The sequence below is a fragment of the Equus asinus genome, chromosome 3 (genome assembly GCF_041296235.1).
Source record: "Equus asinus isolate D_3611 breed Donkey chromosome 3, EquAss-T2T_v2, whole genome shotgun sequence".
In the NCBI taxonomy this organism is placed as follows: Eukaryota; Metazoa; Chordata; class Mammalia; order Perissodactyla; family Equidae; genus Equus; species Equus asinus.
In genome coordinates this window covers 128,849,213-128,867,421 of record NC_091792.1, presented here as the reverse complement: position 1 = coordinate 128,867,421, position 18,209 = coordinate 128,849,213, and the positions used below count along the sequence as shown (strand labels likewise).

At 46.1% G+C, this 18,209-nt stretch overlaps 1 protein-coding gene across 14 annotated transcripts in view; it reads right to left on the bottom strand.

The window, feature by feature from the left end:
- Positions 1–16,485, bottom strand: part of APBB2 (amyloid beta precursor protein binding family B member 2) — a 361,605-nt gene extending 345,120 nt beyond the window's left edge. For 9 of the 14 annotated variants that reach the window (XM_044767731.2, XM_070505986.1, XM_044767734.2 and 6 more), the window contains exon 1: positions 16,056–16,268. The gene's annotated coding sequence lies outside the window, so the exon portion shown is untranslated. Of the gene's footprint in view, positions 1–16,055 lie in introns of all 14 variants that reach the window. The other 5 variants (XM_070505987.1, XM_070505988.1, XM_070505982.1 and 2 more) reach the window with 4 other exon arrangements.
- Positions 16,486–18,209: the final 1,724 nt, after the last annotated feature.

Below are 18,209 nucleotides of genomic sequence, written 5' to 3'. Positions count from 1 at the left end.
TGAACTTTCTCACACTGGTTGGTCCTTAGACACTCAACCCTCCTGAGGAAGTCCCCATTCTGCAATCTAGTAGCTCTTGTGTCTTAGGGAAATACTAATTTAAGAAAGAGAGAGAGAGAGAATGTGTATGTATGTGTGTGTGTGTGTGTGTGTGTGCGTGTGCACATGCTCCTGCATTCACACTTACTGAATGCGTCCCCTACACCAAGGCCTGTCCTCACAATCTATATTCAGCCTATCATGACCTGCTCTAGCTCTGTGCCCTGGGACAACCTTGGTGAGCCTCAGCTTCCCCACCTGTATTTGAGGATAATCACAGCAGCTACTTCATAGAGGTATGGGGCCACATGATAGCCTCCCCATAAGACGTTTGTCACAGTGACTGTTGTCTCAGAGTACCAGCTCAATAAACATTAACCCTTATAATTTCTATAGGATCCTCCTACAGGTGAGGAAAAGGAGGTAACTTGTTAGGGTCCCCGCACTGACAGAGACTGACCCAGGATAGAATCTCAATCCATAGGTCTTCCAAGCCTATCCAACGATATGGGGCATCAAACACACTGAGGGACTGTCATCCACATTCTCTGAAGACGATAAAAGGGGAGGGGGGAGGTAACAATAAAATCCAAGACCATGCAGTTGAAAATAAAGCATTAAAAACCTACTACCAATTACAAATGTCCCCCCATCGGCCTTTTTTAAAAGAACTGTCTTTTAAATATTTTAATCCTAAACACTATTTAAGTTTTTGATCAAGGACTATCCTCTATAGCACAACACCCAACGTAGAGTTAATCTTGAATGCCTGGTCAATCTACTGACCATTTTGACAACAGGAGATCAAGAAAGTAACTATCTTGATCACTTTATATCACACATTTTCACATGTTATCACAGTAGACCCTCCCAGCCAGGTAGGTATCGTTCTAGTATTTTACAGATAGAGAAAATGTGGCTCAGACAGGGCACCCACCTACATCCACCCATCCCAGGGCAAGGCCTGAATTTAAACTTGGCTCTGCTTAGATGTATAGTCTACGCTCTCTTTAGAATGACATGGACCAGGCAGAGGAAAAGGTTAGGCCACCTAGTTGCCTGGCTTCAAGGGTACACTCAACAGAATAAATGCAAAGGGTGCCACAGTTTTGGAGGTCAGCTCAATGAGGATTTAATTTTACTTAATCAATTCATCTCCAAGGTAGAAGTCAGTAATAGACACAACCAAACACACGCCCCACACAGAGCATACCCAATTCACAACTTCAAACTTGTCCAGATAAGTGTTAATTTCACACAAAAGCAAGCTTTGGAAAAGACAGGAGCTCAGTATTAGGTTCAGGTGAGCGGCACCTATAGCCTCCCCAACTCTTGGGGTCTGCGTACTCCTCACCCCTCAAAGCTTCAGCCCCAGTGGCAGATTGCACAGAGGTTAGAACACAATGGGAAGCTTCAGTCTAACACAAATTAATTCCTCCTTCAGGTTCCAAATTGACAATAACAAGACTCCTTGGGTCACAGAACCTGGGCTGGTGAGGACACAGGACCAGTTCTCTCTCTTTTCCTTTTCTTTTTAGGTTAAATATTTTTTTTTATTGTGGTAAAATATACATAACAACATTTACCATTTTAACCATGTTTAGGTGTACAGTTCTGTGACATTAAGTACACTTATTCTGTCATGCAACCATCACCACCATCCATCTCCAGAACTTTTTCTTCTTCCCTGACACTCTGGACCCATTAAACAATAACTCCCCACTTCCCCTACCCCCTGGCAACCACCTTTCTACTTTCTGTCTCCACAAATCTGACTTCTCTAAGTACCGCATATAAGTACATTCATACAACATTTGTCCTTCCATGACTGGCTTATTTTACTAAGCATAATGCCAGTTCTCTTTTGTTCCCAGTCAGTCGCCTTGAAGAGATACCCCTGAAATGCACATCATTTAGAAGAATTTAAAAAGAACATGTGAGAATTATTTTCCCCTTTTACTCATTGCTAAAAGGATATAAATATGCTAAGCATGCTTAGGGAGGAAGAAGAGAGAGAAAGCCAACAAAATCATCCACAATCCCACCACAGAACCACATCATTTTCATTTCTACTCATTCTCTCATAATCTTTTGCTTTATGCGAATGAAATCTTCATAATTACATCACATTGAATATATTCCTTTCACTTAACCATCTATCAAAATGATATACCTCCAAGGATTTCAAAAATCCACTTTCAAAGTCAGCACTAAGGAAAAATAAACGTGCTTTCATGAAAACTTGTATCCACTGAGCTCTCCTATGGTAGAAATAAGTTAAATTTGCCTGAAGTTTCACTCTGATACAAGGCAATTGTTCTTGGCATGACAGTATCACATTGTTTAATAGTAGGTGCTGCAGAAAGAAGACACTTTCACAAATGTTCATACAAAAATCATTTAAATGTTAAGCATAAATGCATATAAACTCCGAATGCAGCCATCCATCCCACTATTATCTTTCTCAATGGAAAACAGCACAACAGCATCTAATGAAAATCCTGTTTTCTTTACAGGAAATAAGGACAATAATGCCACAAATCAACATTTTCCCCAGTTTTTTTTATTGGCTTTTCTTGAAATCCGCATGTTCTCAGAACTAAGGGAGGAAAAAGATAAAATTCAACAAAACTCCACACCTTATTTTTGTTTCTTATTTCCACTTGCAGCTTGTAAAATACACACATAACAGCAGGATCTAATACCAGTAAAGGAAAATGATTTAAGATGAAATAAAACTGAAGTCAGCAGGAGATGACTTTGATCGGGAGACAATTACACACAAGTTGATGGAATGCAAGACTTCCTTTATTTATTTTAGTAGAAATAACTTCAAGTCCTGGAAAAAAGACAGTTTTAGAAAACAACACTGACCCAATTGCTAAGTCTCATAAATAAGAGCAGCGAGTGTTACTTTCATAGCACCACTGCTCATATATTTTCTGCTCAAATCATTGGAAAACATTTAATTTGAATGTGGGAGTTTTTCCTCCTGAATTTTGGGGCACTAGAGGATCAAAGACACAGAGATCCTGTTCACAGTAATGGCATCCAATATACCCACTGTTCATACTAAATTTCCTGTCTCATGTAGGGAGAGGACAAATGCCAAGAAAAAAGTACCCCAACAAGGAGGACCCAAAAGGACCAATCATTCCAAATTCAAAGTCTCAGTTCCCGGAACCTTCTAGAAGGAACCCCCAGGAATGCCAAGCCCTATTTCTCTTTAGTGCTCCAGGCCTGGTTCTCTGCCTGGGTGGACTGTTTCTGGGGCTGTTCCATCTATATCTGCAGCTTCTTCTAATCCTCTTTTCAGTTAAGCCCCAGTGCATCTTTCTGGAAATTGCCCCAAGCATAAAAAATCAGCAGCACAGGACAGGGGCTGCCTCCCATCCCAGACAAGTGAGCCAAATGCTCTTTTACTCTGAATTATTCTCTCTACACAAATATTCTTTTCAAAAAGACTCATCCTGGGCTCTCCCTCAAATGAAAATTTTCAGTAAGCTTGCCCCACCGTGTCCCTTTCCCCAGTTGCTGTGCCAAATCAGAACCATAAAGATTATCAGAGAACAAAACTTCAAAAAGACAGACCCAGTCCATCCGCTCTTACTTCAGGAAGGACCAAAACTAAACATACCTCAACTAAAAGGAAATCTAGGGGCCGGCCAGGTGGCACAGCGGTTAAGTTCGCATGTTCCACTTCAGCAGCCTGGGGTTCGCTGGTTCGGATCCCGGGTGCAGACAGGGCACCGCTTGGCAAGCCATGCTGTGGTAGGCGTCCCACATATAAAGTAGAGGAAGATGGGCACGGATGTTAGCTCAGGGCCAGTCTTCCTCAACAAAAAGAGGAGGATTGGCAGATGTTAGCTTAGGGCTAATCTGCCTCAAAAAAAAAAAAAAAGGGAAATCTAAAAGCCAGTATTTTTAAGTTGAGATTAAGATTCCAAAATGTCAGCAAAAACCCAGTATAATGTTAACCAAGTCCAACCCCAAGTTTATTTTTCCCATACCCAATGCTCACCCTTAGTAACTCCAACAGGTCTTACTCCTCTTTCCCTACTTCCACTTAGGCAATGGACATCCAAGGAAATGTCTATATATCCAAAAGAAGATAGGATGAAGTCATAGTTTGAACAATTCAAGTCAAAAACCACTCTCCATTAAATTAACTGAGACATGTGCAGAAACGGCTTGAGTCCCACATGACATTACAGCCAGCTCCTCCCTGAATGCAGGAGACGAGCAATGATCTCTGGGACTCTAAATGTTGTTTCTCTTTGGACACAAGTCAGTGAGACTGATCAACTGGGCACAAAGCATGAGGAAAACCAACCTGAAAAATCCTATTTCCGACAAAGATCCTGCAAGTCCACTATGACGACCAGCCAGCCACTGAAGGGTGAGCGGAAGGTGGAGGGTAGAGAGAAGTCCGTATCACGTCAAACAGCCGTTAGGGGTACACAAAGCAGCACCTTTAGAGCTGGTGTCAAGATGTGCACCAAAAAACACTAGTTCACAGGAGACTGTACAAAATGGACCCACAGGCAAACACTGGATTAAATGAAGATTTTTTTCTGGAGGACTTCTCGAATATGTTAATGGGGAGAGAAGATGAACTTGACAGCAGAAACCTTTATTCACAATGTACTTCCAGTCACCTGGGTTTTAGTGAACACACTTTGGGAAGCATCACATTAGAGGCCGTGGAAGCAAGGTTAGAGCTGAGGCCTGGAGAAGCAGACAGCACAGTAAGGTGACATCAGTCCAGTCTTCAGGACTACAGGGGGATTAAGGCTCCTTGAAGAGACGTCTTAAAGTGAGGCCCTCTGCACCATTCTCTTGGCCTGAGGTTGCTCCTCTCCATGTCATGATCTTGACACGGCCATCACTCACTGCCACACAGCACACAGCTTAACAGTCACCTACTCAGACCACTCGATCTAAAGGAGCCCACGAGGCACTCTGCATCACATCACACATCTCTGTTGTCTTCAATGCACCTCCCACAGAGACAGCAGTGAGCGTTTTACCCATTGCCACATCCTAGGGCCTACCGGCACACAGTAGGTGCTCAAGAAACATTTGCAGACTGACTAAGTAAATAAAGTAGTCTAGCTATCCTTTCCTCTGGCTTGAAGCAATGATTACTCAGACATCTGGTTACATTTAATTATAGTTCAATGTGATTTATTATTTCAAATAAAGAGGCCATGATTATGCTATGGTTGCTAAATTAAATGAGAGCTGCATTTCCTTTGGACACATACTCTCATACTGAGCCGCTATGAGAAAACTACATATTTTTGAAACAATAATAGGTTTAAAGTGAGCCACTCCCCTAGACCTTTCCAGAATTTGGACACAAAACGACAATGTTAAGCAAACTCATATTGACCTCATCATGCTATAAGCCTATACTATCATAACTAGAGAAAAACTTTCAGAAAAACTAGCTGCTGAAAATGCCCTGGGGCATATTTACTAAAGCCTCCAATGATAAGATTCTTTTTCATTCATATCTTCATTCTTTGACAAATGTTTATACAGCACCCAGGAATTTCTAAGCACTAGGAGCACAGAGACCAAGAAGCAACAGTACTGTCCTTCAAGGGCTTACAGACCAGAGGAGAAGCCAGGGAAACAGAGTGTCCAGGCAGTGTGACAACAAAGGCATGAGTGAGCAGGTGTGCGGAGCTCGGGTGGGAACAAGGAGGACCAGCTGCCCTGTCCTGGGTGATCATGGGCCCCAGGGGTCTTCCAACTATGGTCCCCAGACCAGCAGCATCAACATCACCTGGGAAATTGTGAGAAGTGCAAACTTTCATCAGGCCAGCCACAGACCTCTGGAATCAGAAACTCTGAGGGTGGGGCCAGCCACGTGTGTTTTAACAAGCCCTCAGGTCGCTCTGACGTACACTGAGGTGGATGATGACTAAGCTACTTCCCGAAGGAGGAACAAAAGTCAAGCAGGTAAAGAACAGACAGACAATAAGGATGGCTGCAGGCAACAGGAACAGAGGATAAAACCCCAAGGCCAGAGAAAACTCCGTATGTTCTAAGAACAGTGTGGCTGAAGCTCAGAGCATGAGACAGAGAGCACAGCAGATCATGAAGAGTGTCAGGTGTGGCACCAAGGAGCTGGAACTTCATCCTGATCGCAGTGAGGAGCCCCTGAAGGTTTGGGATGGACATGCCCAGACCTGCAGAAGATTTCAGAAGATCCCCTTGGAGGCAGTCTAGAGAACAGAGAGAGGCCACAGAGAAGGCAGCTGCAGACTCCTAGGTGAGAGACAATAGTGGTGGGCAGGAAAGCAGAGGCACACTATCAGAAACGGACAAGGCTCCAAGTGGGAGCTAGAGAGTCAGTGGCGCCTTTCACAGCTTCAGAGATGGAAGTGCCAGGTACACTGTGGGACAGATTGAGCATCTCTTCCCTGGGAAGCCTTGCCTCACACACCCAACCAGGGTAGGTGCTGGTCTGGGATGCACTGAGTCCTTCTCCTCCTGGTTAGCACACACCACACTTTATCATACTTAGTTCTTTAGTTGTCAGTCTTTCCCTAAAGACTGAGAGCTTCCAGCAGGCAGAAGCAGTGGCCACCCTGGTCAGTTTCTATCCTGGTCAGTTTCCAAGTGCAGCATTTGGAACAGCGCCCAATGCTTGGGAAGCCAAACTGAATGAATGGAGCTGGACAAGCCAGGAGGCCACTGAGAGGCCACTGCTCTCATTCAAGGGAGAGATGACCATGTCAGGGGGAAGGAATTAGAAAGCTTTTAACAACTAAACTTTTTTAATTTTTCTCTAGTCTGTTGATATCATTCAAAACACTGAATGAAAAGCGTCAAGTCAATTACGTTACGAACATTCAACGGTAAACTTGATCTGTTGAGTGAAGTCTGCGAGTTCATCTTCCTGCGGAAAGTCAGAAAGGACCATGGTTTGAGCACTTTTGCAAGTGAAAGTAAGACACAGTTCTAGGCGAAGAGAGACTGCGACGAAATTGAGATAAATTTGCTTTCTTTTGTTTTCAGAACAATTCTGCAAAGCCTCAAAGTAGAGGACAGAGACATTTCAAATCCTTCTGACAGTCTACGTCTTTGCTTTGATTTTTAGAAATGATTTCAAGCAGGCACATAATGTGACCCAATTGCAGGGTATTTTGGAAAGAGCAGGCACCTAACTTGGGGGTAGAGCTGGTGGGCGTAGAGGGAAGAGTTACAAAGCAGGCACTACCACCTGCCTCTCAATCCTGCACAGAATTTGAGAGAGAAGGGAACTGTGACAATCAGGAAGTGAGGCAACATCTCCCCTGACCTGCTTCCCATTTTCTCACCATTCCCAAAATAGCCAGAGCGAAGGAAAATCATAAATATATTTCTCAGTCCTCTAGGGGAAGGTTCATTAAGGGCATAAATATGGGTCCCTGGGAAAAATAGGATGAAAGGCAAAGCTATGGACAGTCCTAGAATCAGGAGGTAGAAACTGGAAAATAAAACCCATGGACTAAAGGGAACCAGAGAAACAAAATCAAGGGCAAATTCTTCCACCAAAGCATACTGAGAGGTGGTCCCACAAACTCAGCTGCCCTGGATTCTCCAAACGCCAAGGTCTTTAGAGTCAAAAGTTAAAGTTTTTGCTTAAAATTTGAAATAATGATAACAGTTAAGATCTTACTCCATGCCAAGTATTGTTCACCTATCATATATTAACTCCTGACATCCTCATAACAACCATATTATATAGGTACCACTGGTATGCCTATTTACAGATGAGGAATCTGAAGCACCGTGAATTCTGCGGTCCAAGCATAACTCTGTTGTCTGCAGTCATATGGCTGTTAAATTGCAGAGCAGTATGGAATCTAAGAGTTTGGTTCTTAAGCACCAAATCCCTACTACCTACCCAGAGGGCTGTCCTATGCCTACGCTGTCAGATGTTTATCAGCATCCTCCACACCAGATGCCAAGAGCATTCCTTCCACGGTCAAGACAATCAAAAATGTCTCCAGATATTGCCAAATGTTCCCTGGAGGGCAAAACTGCTCCTCTTGAGAACCACTGCGACAGAGAGTTGAAAGGCCATATCTGTAGGTCCCTTATGGAAGGGGTGGCAAATCCTAGGTGTTGGGTAGAAGAAACAGGCTACAACAGTTCTATTTGAGTGAAGAACAAACGGAAAAAGAGACGGCTGAGGGGTTCTCTGTAGCAGGGGTTTACACAAGGAGTCCCTGCCACATCTCCTATCCTGTGAAGCCTCTGTACTCCAGCAGAGTGCGGACAGTCCTCCCTCGCAGCCCTCTCTCAGAACCTCACACACGTGCCTCCACGGCAGCCCCTTATAACCGACACTCTGGTACATTGCTCTCTGTCTTCCAGAACTTCACACAGGGCTTGGCACAAAGTATATGCACAATAAACATTTGCTGAACAAGGGCAAGAACAAATGCAGCTGAGGTTTCTGGGTGTCACCAAATGAATGCATGTCGGCTTTCATCAGGGATCCGGAAAAGGTATAAATGAATAAAACTTGGTTCTTATTAAGAGGTTCTGATCAGATCATTAGAAGTATGTGAGGTTGAGTCAGTGCTTCCCGAAGTATCTATACACCCCTGAGTTCACTGTGAGTCCACCATGCCTCAGTTACGTTCAGACATTTCAGTTGTATTAGTTCACTCACGAATGAATTGATTTGAGAAACCTAACTCATGCTCAGGAAATTCTAATTTATACACTTCCACTGAGAAACAGTACTACCAGCAAATCAGGATACTCCATGTGGCGAGTCCACGGACTCTCTTGACCAAGACAAAAGTCTTCTTGGGAAACTAAATGAAGATCTGAAAGTAATTACAGAGCCAGCACCCAGGAGCATGCAGGATGCTCCCAGGGAGAGGCACCATCATCCAGGGTGCTGGGGACCTCTCTCCAGACCCACCACTCTAGCAGCCAGGAGTCTCAAGTCAGCCACAGGGCTGCTGGAGAAGCCCTGAAATCCTCACCTGTCCTTTTCCCAGTTGTTAGAAGCCTCTGTCATCCCAACATTGCCTCCTGATCGGCACGCGACAAGAAATCAGAATGCCGTGTATTTTACTTACAAAAGAAACATTCTAGACTAGAATCTGCCCAGAGAGAGTCAACACAGCAATCCCTAGTTTCAGACATATTTAGAAATTATATTTGGATTTTCCTACAACTCAATTTGTGTTTGGATCAAAGAAATGCACATTGGGGCCATAATTGGGAGGAAACCATTCCACCACAAAATACGCATTTAGGTTAACATCCATTTGGAAAATGGATGAAAGGTGAAATTTTCACCTTTTCCCCAAATGCTGAATTTAGGAAGCTTTCATGGTGTGATGCAAAGAAGAACATGGGCTTTGTTTAGGGCCTGGGCAAGTCCTTACACTTTTCTGAGCCCTACTTTCCTCATCTACAAAAGGGGAAATAAGGAGGTACCCCAAAAGACTCATTGAAATGTTTCCTGTATAGCACCAGGAACAGAGTTGGCCCCCAATTAATAAATGTCATTTCTTCAACCTGTCAGCTCCTCAGCAACCCATGGACTCCTCCGTACTGACTACAGTTCCAAGGCAAGCATCATTGTTCACTGTGCAGCCTTCAGTGAAAAGGACCTCAGTTTCCCTCTCTCTGAAATGGGGACAGGACCACAGTGTTTGGTAAGAACGAAATAGGGTAACAGCTATGAAGCTCTCAGCACAAAGGAAAAGCTCCACTCCAATAACATTATAATACATTATTATTACGACCAGTGAGATCCAAATATTACTAAGCACAGATTTTTTTTTTTTTTTTAAAGATTTTATTTTTTCCTTTTTCTCCCCAAAGCCCCCAGGTACATCGTTGTGTATTCTTCGTTGTGGGTTCTTCTAGTTGTGGCATGTGGGACGCTGCCTCAGCGTGGTCTGATGAGCAGTGCCATGTCCGCGCCCAGGATTCGAACTAACGAAACACTGGGCCGCCTGCAGCGGAGCGCGCGAACTTAACCACTCGGCCACGGGGCCAGCCCACTAAGCACAGATTTTTAAAGTATTATCTGAAAATACATTATTTATTTTCTTAACCTACTACTTAAAACTCAGAAACAATTTAGTTTTTTTTTTTTACTCTCCTCCAAACCCCCAACAGCAACTAAAACCAAAGGTGAATAATATCAATTCCACGAGCAAATTATTCTTAAGTTTCCTCTAGTGATTCATCAAGGCTCGCCCTAGAGGGCATGATACTGCAGCCGTCCAAACCGAGCTGGCTATTACACAATTCTTGGTTCTATGACCTCGACTCCATTAGCATTTCCTAAAATCACCAACCCCAAATTGCTAAAGTGTGCTGTCTGGGCAGAAAGAGGCCTGCACACAAAGAAACAAACACTAAGACCTGTCATTTTGAGGTCTTGCCAGCTAAAATTCACATTTTGATCACTTGTCCTTTCTGCTCTCTCAGACCCTCATCTTTCATCTTGGCACTTTCCTTGTCATTCTTAGGCTATAATTCAAAAATACTTGCTGTTTCCCAGAGCACTTCCAAAATTAGCTTCTTCCCCGCTCCCAGGACCTTGGGTCTGTACCAGTGACTCTCCATTCCCGGCAGCCCCAGAGGCCCCATCAGCCCACCCACAAGCTCCAGTGTGGCCTGGCTGCCATCATTCAGCTGGATCCTGAGGGCAGGGCTCTCTACATCCCATGCCTGGATTCCCAGACTTATCAATTTCATGGACTATTAAGCTGCCAAATAAAAATATTCTCATCAATTCATTAAAGAAATCTTATCCCACCTTGGAGGGGTATAATCTCAGAGAAGAGGACACATCTTCTAACTTGAACACACTTAGGAAATATCAAAGTGATAATGATGATGATGTAGTGAATAAAGGCAGCAAAAATATCGCCAATAAACAGTGGCCTGCAGGTCTAGCACTGTGCTTTGGATCTAAGTAGTAGACACTCGGTTACTTTGAAATTGTGTGGAAACGCTCTGGTTCATGGGGCAGTGAGTGTGTAAATGATACATTCCACACCACCTGTAATGTCACATCTTCCTTCTTCCACGACGGCCTCTCCCTCCACTCTCTGGAGCTCTCTCCCCGACCTCGGCCCCCTAAGCACACACGTCTCCCAGCTCAGTTCCAAACGGCAATCTTTTTAGTCAACTGTAAAAGGAAAAAAGCAAAACACTGTTCCTCAGGCTCTAAGCACCCATGAAGCATGATTTCCAGTGGAGGCACCCTTCAGAAACCTCAGCTGTCACCTAGCAGACAAGATTTCCACAAGAGGCAAAGGACAGAATGGTTCACTTTATTTATATCCACCGTCGAATCATTAACAAACAGTAAAGAAAAACATTAATCCATAATTCCATACTATTCATTTTTTCCATGTTCTCTTCTCATCTTTGTCCACATGAATCTGGATATTTTATATACCAACAGATTATACCTTGGGACTTTTTTCCTGATTATAACAGTAATGCCTGTCCTAGCATTTGTTCAATGCTTTGAAGACAGGTAAGCTTCACATATTATGGGAATGAGATTCTGTAGAAAGCGAGTGTTTCACTCACGTATGTCTGCACCCAAAGGCCTCTAATACCTTTAAACCCATGCAGGCTTCTTACCTCTCGTCAAGTCGTGATGACTTGACTTTCTCCCCTCTATGCCCTCCCTTCCTCTCTTACAGCTCTCATCTCAGCTTTGGAGCTACTGCCCATGCCTAGCAGAGGCCCAGCAGCCCTGGAGCCCTGGTGATGAACACAAGCACAGACTCACAGTCCATTTGTTATCAATTATTTAAATACAGATAACAACTCAGGCTTCTCCTCACCTGTGTCACTTAAAGGTTAATGAGGCCAAGTTTTGTGAGCATCTTGAAAGCAAAGTGCACTAAAAACACCAAAAGGGATAGCTTTCCTTTGCTCTCTGCCCCATCATCATAGCTTGCCAAAAAAAAAAAGGTCATGATCTTGCCAACGATGAGGAGGCACCTTTCAACGGCCGTCACTCCTGCTACTACAGCGGCTGACCAAGGGCACCTGCCCAGTACAGCGATGGTGTTAACATGAAATGATAATTTTATTCCAGAGACCAGAGGCTGCATTTCTGATCAAGGGCTGAAGAGAGAGGGCAGGGACATGGGAAAGGCTTGCCAAAACTCACGCAGGTGGCCACCAGCAACCAAGGCACGGAACACCACCTCTGCGGCCCTGGTGGAGACTCCTTTCTCAGACTGCCTGTCTGCTCAAGAGCAGCGTCTCCCCTCAGAAGATGCTATGTGACATCAGCAGATGGTTTCAAATGTCTAATGTGCTTTACGCAAACCTGATCATTTTATCTCCTACCTAGACTTGGCAGGGCCACAAAGAGCTAATTTTATGACAACCATTCTTTGACAAATAAAAACTAAAGGGAGGTAGGAATCCGCCAAAAGATTCGACAAAGCAGGACAGGCTAGACTTAGTGAAACACAAAATCAGCTTCATCTAAGTGCTCTAAATGAAGTCCCCCTCCTCAAATGGCTGCATCACAGACCCCCGGAATGGACAAGAAAGACCCAATCGAGACACCCAAAGGATGCATTCTACTGCAACTCCCTCATTTTACAGATGGGAAAACTAAGGCCCAGAGAAGTGAACTGACTTTCCCAAGGTTACACAGTAAATTAACGTAGCAGACAAGCCCAGCCCAGAAGGCAATTCTTAGGAGTCCCTCGTTGGTGGTCTTTCATTTCAACTGAGAGAATCGCTATCAACACATATCAACATGCAGAATATGCACTAACAATACATTAAAATTAAAATGGTAATCTGAGTTTATCTTTCTTTTTAAGTTTATTTGTTGGTAGTACAACATTGTTGAAAATGAATAAACACAAAGCAGTTTTTAAATCTGGACGGAAGCTTCTTAAAAACATTCGTGCTCTTCCAACCATATCTAATTCTAAACAGCAAATCAAATATGTTTTACAAGAGAATGCTTATTGAATAATAATTAAACCAGTTGAAGATATTCTCATGAGATAAAACTCTCAAGTTCTATTGTTATGCAATCAAAGGATTGTCCACTTTCTCAGAGGGGTTTTCTTAGGAAGCTGATATTTATATGTCAAAGATGCTGACATATAAGATAATACATGTAAGGAGCTTAATACCAGGCTTGACACATAGTATCGAAGAAATGCTAGTTTCCTTAACCTGGGTAGGAAAATAAGTATCATCCACTTAACTAGTAATACCGTCTTACAATACTTTCCTAAAATTCTGTCCTACACCCCTGGAAGCCAGCCCTGATGGTCTAGTGGTAAGACTCCGTGTACCGCCGCGGCCTGGGTTTGTTTCCTGGTCAGGGAACCACACCACCCATCTGTTGGTTGTCATACTGTGGTGGCTGCATGTTGTTGCTGTGATGCTGAAAGCTACGCCACTGGCATTTCAAATACCAGCAGGGTCACCCACGGTGGACAGGTTTCAGTGAAGCTTCCAGACTAAGACAGACCAGGAAGAAGGACCTGGCCACCCACTTCCAAAAAGAATTGGCCATGAAAACCCTATGAATTATAGCGGAGCATTGTCTGATATAGTGCCAGAAGATGAGAAAACAATGCAAGAAGACCAGGCAGGGTTCCGCTCTGCTGGACACAGGCTTGCTATGAGGTGGAAATGACTCCATGGCACTAACACCACCCCTGGAAAACTCAAGGTGTTACATCATCAAGGTATTGCCTATTTTAAACACGTAACTGAAAAAGGTATAGATAGACAACATTCCATTTTTCTTGAAAGATAAATTTAGATATCCAGAAATCAGGGTAATCAACATAACACTATTCTAATATTATGGCAAGGCTTTAGGTATTAATTCCTGCTGTAACAGAAAGAAAATTCAGTGTTTGTTGTTGTTTCTCTGCTGGCAGGAAAAGAAAACAATCATCAAAAAGTTGAAACATGACATAAAAAGAGTAACAGTTTTAAAATATTTTGTCTTTGTACACATGGATTCTTTCGATGTTCAGTCTTTTCCTAAAAAATTCTGTAGTCAGTGTTCATAGTACTCCAGTTAAATGTAAATTCCCAGTCTTTTACACTTAGGATCGTCAAGTTTTTCCACCACCACTTTAAAAAAGTTTCAGAAAGCAGAATCCTGCTGGCTCCGTGGAGGTAAATTATTTAATTAAAAGTATCTTTAAAAGAGAATCAAAGTATAAGACATAGACACTTTCCCTGGAAAACGGTCTCAACTTTAGTCTTTTCCCAAAGGCTCTGAAAAAACATCTAGACCAACCCCAGTTTATGAAGGCTCTGAGCGATTTTTCGAGGTCATCTAGTAAGCTGATGACAAAAGGACAGCAATAGAAATCTTGCATCTGTTCTTCCCTCTCTGATCTACCAGCCCACTGTACTCTGCTGCCACCTGTGTTCTCCCAGCATTTTCCCCAACCTGGAGGCTCCTCATCCTCCTGACAAATGTCTTCCTTCCAAAACAGTGCCATTTCTAGGACTCTGCAAGTTCCAATAGACAATTGTTGAACAAATATTGCCTTCAAGCTAAAAACTGAAAACACAACAAAGCTGCTACCTAATTCATAAAGAAATCCCCCTTCAAGGATTCTGTCTGTTCCTGAAAGGCCAGCAACACAAATTCAGATTTTCTTTAATTATCATGGCCATTGGGAGGACAAGATTTGGAATATCAACCTACGACAAGAAAACAAAAGATTTAAGAGACACAAATCCAAAGCGACAGATCAGGATGCCACTGTTTTTTAAATTGGTGGAATATTAAATGACAAACCAATGCCAACCTCACAAAGTTTCCTCGGTTCTTGAAATTCAAACACCACTGCTGGCATCATTTTATGATAATCCTTTAGGTATCTCACCTAAGTCATCATGCGCGGAAAGTCAGTGACTGAGGCACTTTTTAGATAAGACTGTGCTCTCTGAGAGCCCGGTCCTGTCGGAGCCTCCGACACTGACCCTATCTCCTCTCAATTTTGACCCTCCCCAACCACTCGATCCACCCAAAAACGTTTGAGACAGTCGTAGCTCTAAACTGCGCAGAACTTGACTACCAAACGGCCACAACTCTAAATCTGATTTCTCCAATTTATTTTTTTTCTACTTCCAGTTCTACGTTCCCTGGGCCCTGGGCCTCTGACCCCTGGGTTCTAGATCTCTTCACCAACGTCGAAACCATCTTTTCATTGTTTCTATGGGACTCGGCACCCTCCCTCGGTCCAGCAATGTTTTCATCGCACAAATGTCATTTCTAGCGTTCAACCCTCTCTTCTGCCCGGCGGGGAGTAGAGGGGCTTTCAGAACCCAGTGGCCAGCTTCCGTGATTAGGTCCCCTTCGCACAGCCATTTTCTAGTTAAAACGCTCTCTCTGCCTCCGAGGGGGAAAATGAACTTTTCCCCCTTTGATCTCGAAGCGGCTAGTCTCGGAACCGCGGAGAAGCCAGCCGGGTCTCCAACTCCGCGGCAGGAGCGCGCCGCCGCCCGGGGAGGGAAAGCCCAGCCGCACAGCCGAGGCCGGTGCCAGGGAAAGGGGGTGTGCGCTCTTCCTCGCCGGCGCCCACCCTCACTTTTCCCCTCCGCAGCCCCTACCCAGGCGCACCCCCTCCAACCCTGTCTCCCCCGCCCCAGGCCCTGCCAAGCCCGGGCTGCCGAGGGAAAGAGCGCGCCGGGAAGCAGGAGGGATGGAAGTCAAGGAGTGAGCCCGCAGTCGCCGTGCCACCCGGCCCTGCGGCGCGGGCGCAGGGCGCACGGGACTCCGCAGCGGACGCCTGCTGCAGATGCGGCGGCAGCTGCTGCAGCTGTGGCTGCGGCTGGGCGGGCGGCAGTGGCCGCGCAGCCCTCGGGGCCAGGAGGAGAGGGGCAGCCGCCGGGGCTACGCGCAGCCACCCGCCGCACGCCGCTGCCCCTGCCGCTGCTCGGATCTCTCGCCAGCACTCCCGGGCCGCCCCGCGGTCCAGGGTGAAAGCAAGGAAGAAATTGAGGCTCACCGGCGGTGCGCGCGGCGCTCGCCTCGGCTCCGGCGCCCAGCAGCTCTGCTCCAGTCTCGCCCTCCCCGGAGCGCCCGGATCAGCTGCGGGTGCAGCGCACGAGCTTCCTACTTGAGCTCAAGACGGGATCCGGCGACTGAGCATGCCCAGTGCCGCTCCGCGAGTCCCGCTAGGGAACGGCGCCGGCGAGATTCCACTTCTCCAGGCTTTGGCGGCGGCTGCGCAAGGAGAGGCTGGAGGGGCCCGGCCGGGCGGGGGCCGAACGCGGGAAAGGCGGGGCCGGGGGCGGGGGCCGGCGAGGAGGGGGCGGGCAGCGCTCCTAGTGCGACACCTGCAGGCAGAGGCTGTGGGGCCTCTTGGACGCACGGGCCCCCCTATCGTCTGGGAAGATGGCAGGGAGGCAATGGGGGCCAGTGTGTCGAGACCCAACGGCCGAGAGTCGCGGTGCAGCCCGGTATCCCCTCCGTGTGGCCTGGCGTCTCTCTGCACCAAAAGGCAGTTGGGTAACCTTATCCCTGGCTGGTCTTTTCTCCCACGTGTCTGCATTCCCTTATCATGGGAAAATGTCCCCAGATGAGAGCTGCCCACACCCACCCAGCTGCAACTCGTAGGCGAGTCCTTCTCTTTCCTTCTGTCTCCTTATGCAGAACCCCAAGCATATGGTGTGCACACACACACACACACACACACACACACACACACGCCACTCCTTGATGTGCAATCACAGCAAGATCACTTCAGGGGAGAAACATACCTGCAGGAGGGGAAATTTCCTTTTCACCCCCAAGAATATTACCTGTAACTCAAATTGTAAGCAGACAAGCAAGGTCCTGGTAAGAATGGATACTCAGTAAGTGGTTATCAGTGCTCTGCCCCAGACACTGTGAATGACATCCCCAGGGTTGCTCTTCACCAGCGCAGTGGTCGTCAGACTTGAACCTGCATCAGAATCTCCTGGAGGATTTACGGAAACGCAGATTGCTGGGTCCCAATCCCAGAGTCTCTGAATGGGTAGGTCTGTGGAGGGGGCCAGGCATCTGTATATCTAACAAGTTCCCAGGGGATGCTGGTGCTGCTAGTCTGAGGACCACACTTTGAGATCCACCACTCTACACATACCAACCTTGATTATGCTAAAAGTAAATTAACAGTAACCACCAAGTACTGGCTCCGCCTCACTCATCCTCTTCCTCAAACCTGCAGAATGCACTCTTTCCTCAGATAACAAACTCACGCCCGGCTAGTCCTTATTCTTCATGTGAGGACTCCATGCGTTTGGAGAGGCCGTTACTTTATTCCTTCAAACATGAATTTACTGAGGATACAAAAGGTCTCACAGTCGGCCTGGGGACAGCAGTGAATAAAAAGACCCCGGCCTTCATAGAGCTGACAGCACAGCAAGGTGGACAGACATCCATCAAATTAATCACTCGATATCATTTCCAGCATGGAGAGTGCTGGGAGGAAAATCTACTAGGTGTGAATAAAAGAGCGTATAACGGGACCCTGACGCAGACACCGAGTGGGATCGGAAGGAATGAGTGGTGGGGGGGAAGCTGCCTCGTGGAAGAGGGGCTTCTGGCGTTTGTACTCCTAAAACCTCTCCCATGAACAATTTCCCTCAGACCCAACTGGAGGCCAACAATCATGCCGCTCCTTCCTGCAACAGATAAACAATACTGCCACTGAGAAATCCCTATAAATCTATGAAAGTGCTCACCCTTGGGGCTGAGTCTCTGTCCCCCAAGATCCGCTTATCGAGCCCATGGACGATGGACGGTCGGAGGCTGTTTAACCCACTTTGGGAAAACGCAGACCCTGAACTGGAAGGCCTTCTAGTTCTAGTCTACGTCTCCCAGGCCCCGAGAGCCGAGGAAATTAACCCAAGACCACCCCGCCCGTCAGTGGCAGACGCGGGACCGGCCTCCAGCCTTCCAAGCACGTCTTCTTTCCGCAGGACTCTAGTCCCTAGGAAAGAGGGAATACAGGTCCCCGCTGCTCCCCTGGAGTCCCTCCCTGCCGCCCTCTCTCTCGGGGGTCCCGGGTCGGTAAAAGGCACCCGCCACTCCCGGCTGGGTCTCCTCCCGACCGGGAGGAAAACCCGCAGTGGAGTCCTCGGCGGCGGGGCGGGGCGACGCGCGCAGGCGCAGTGGC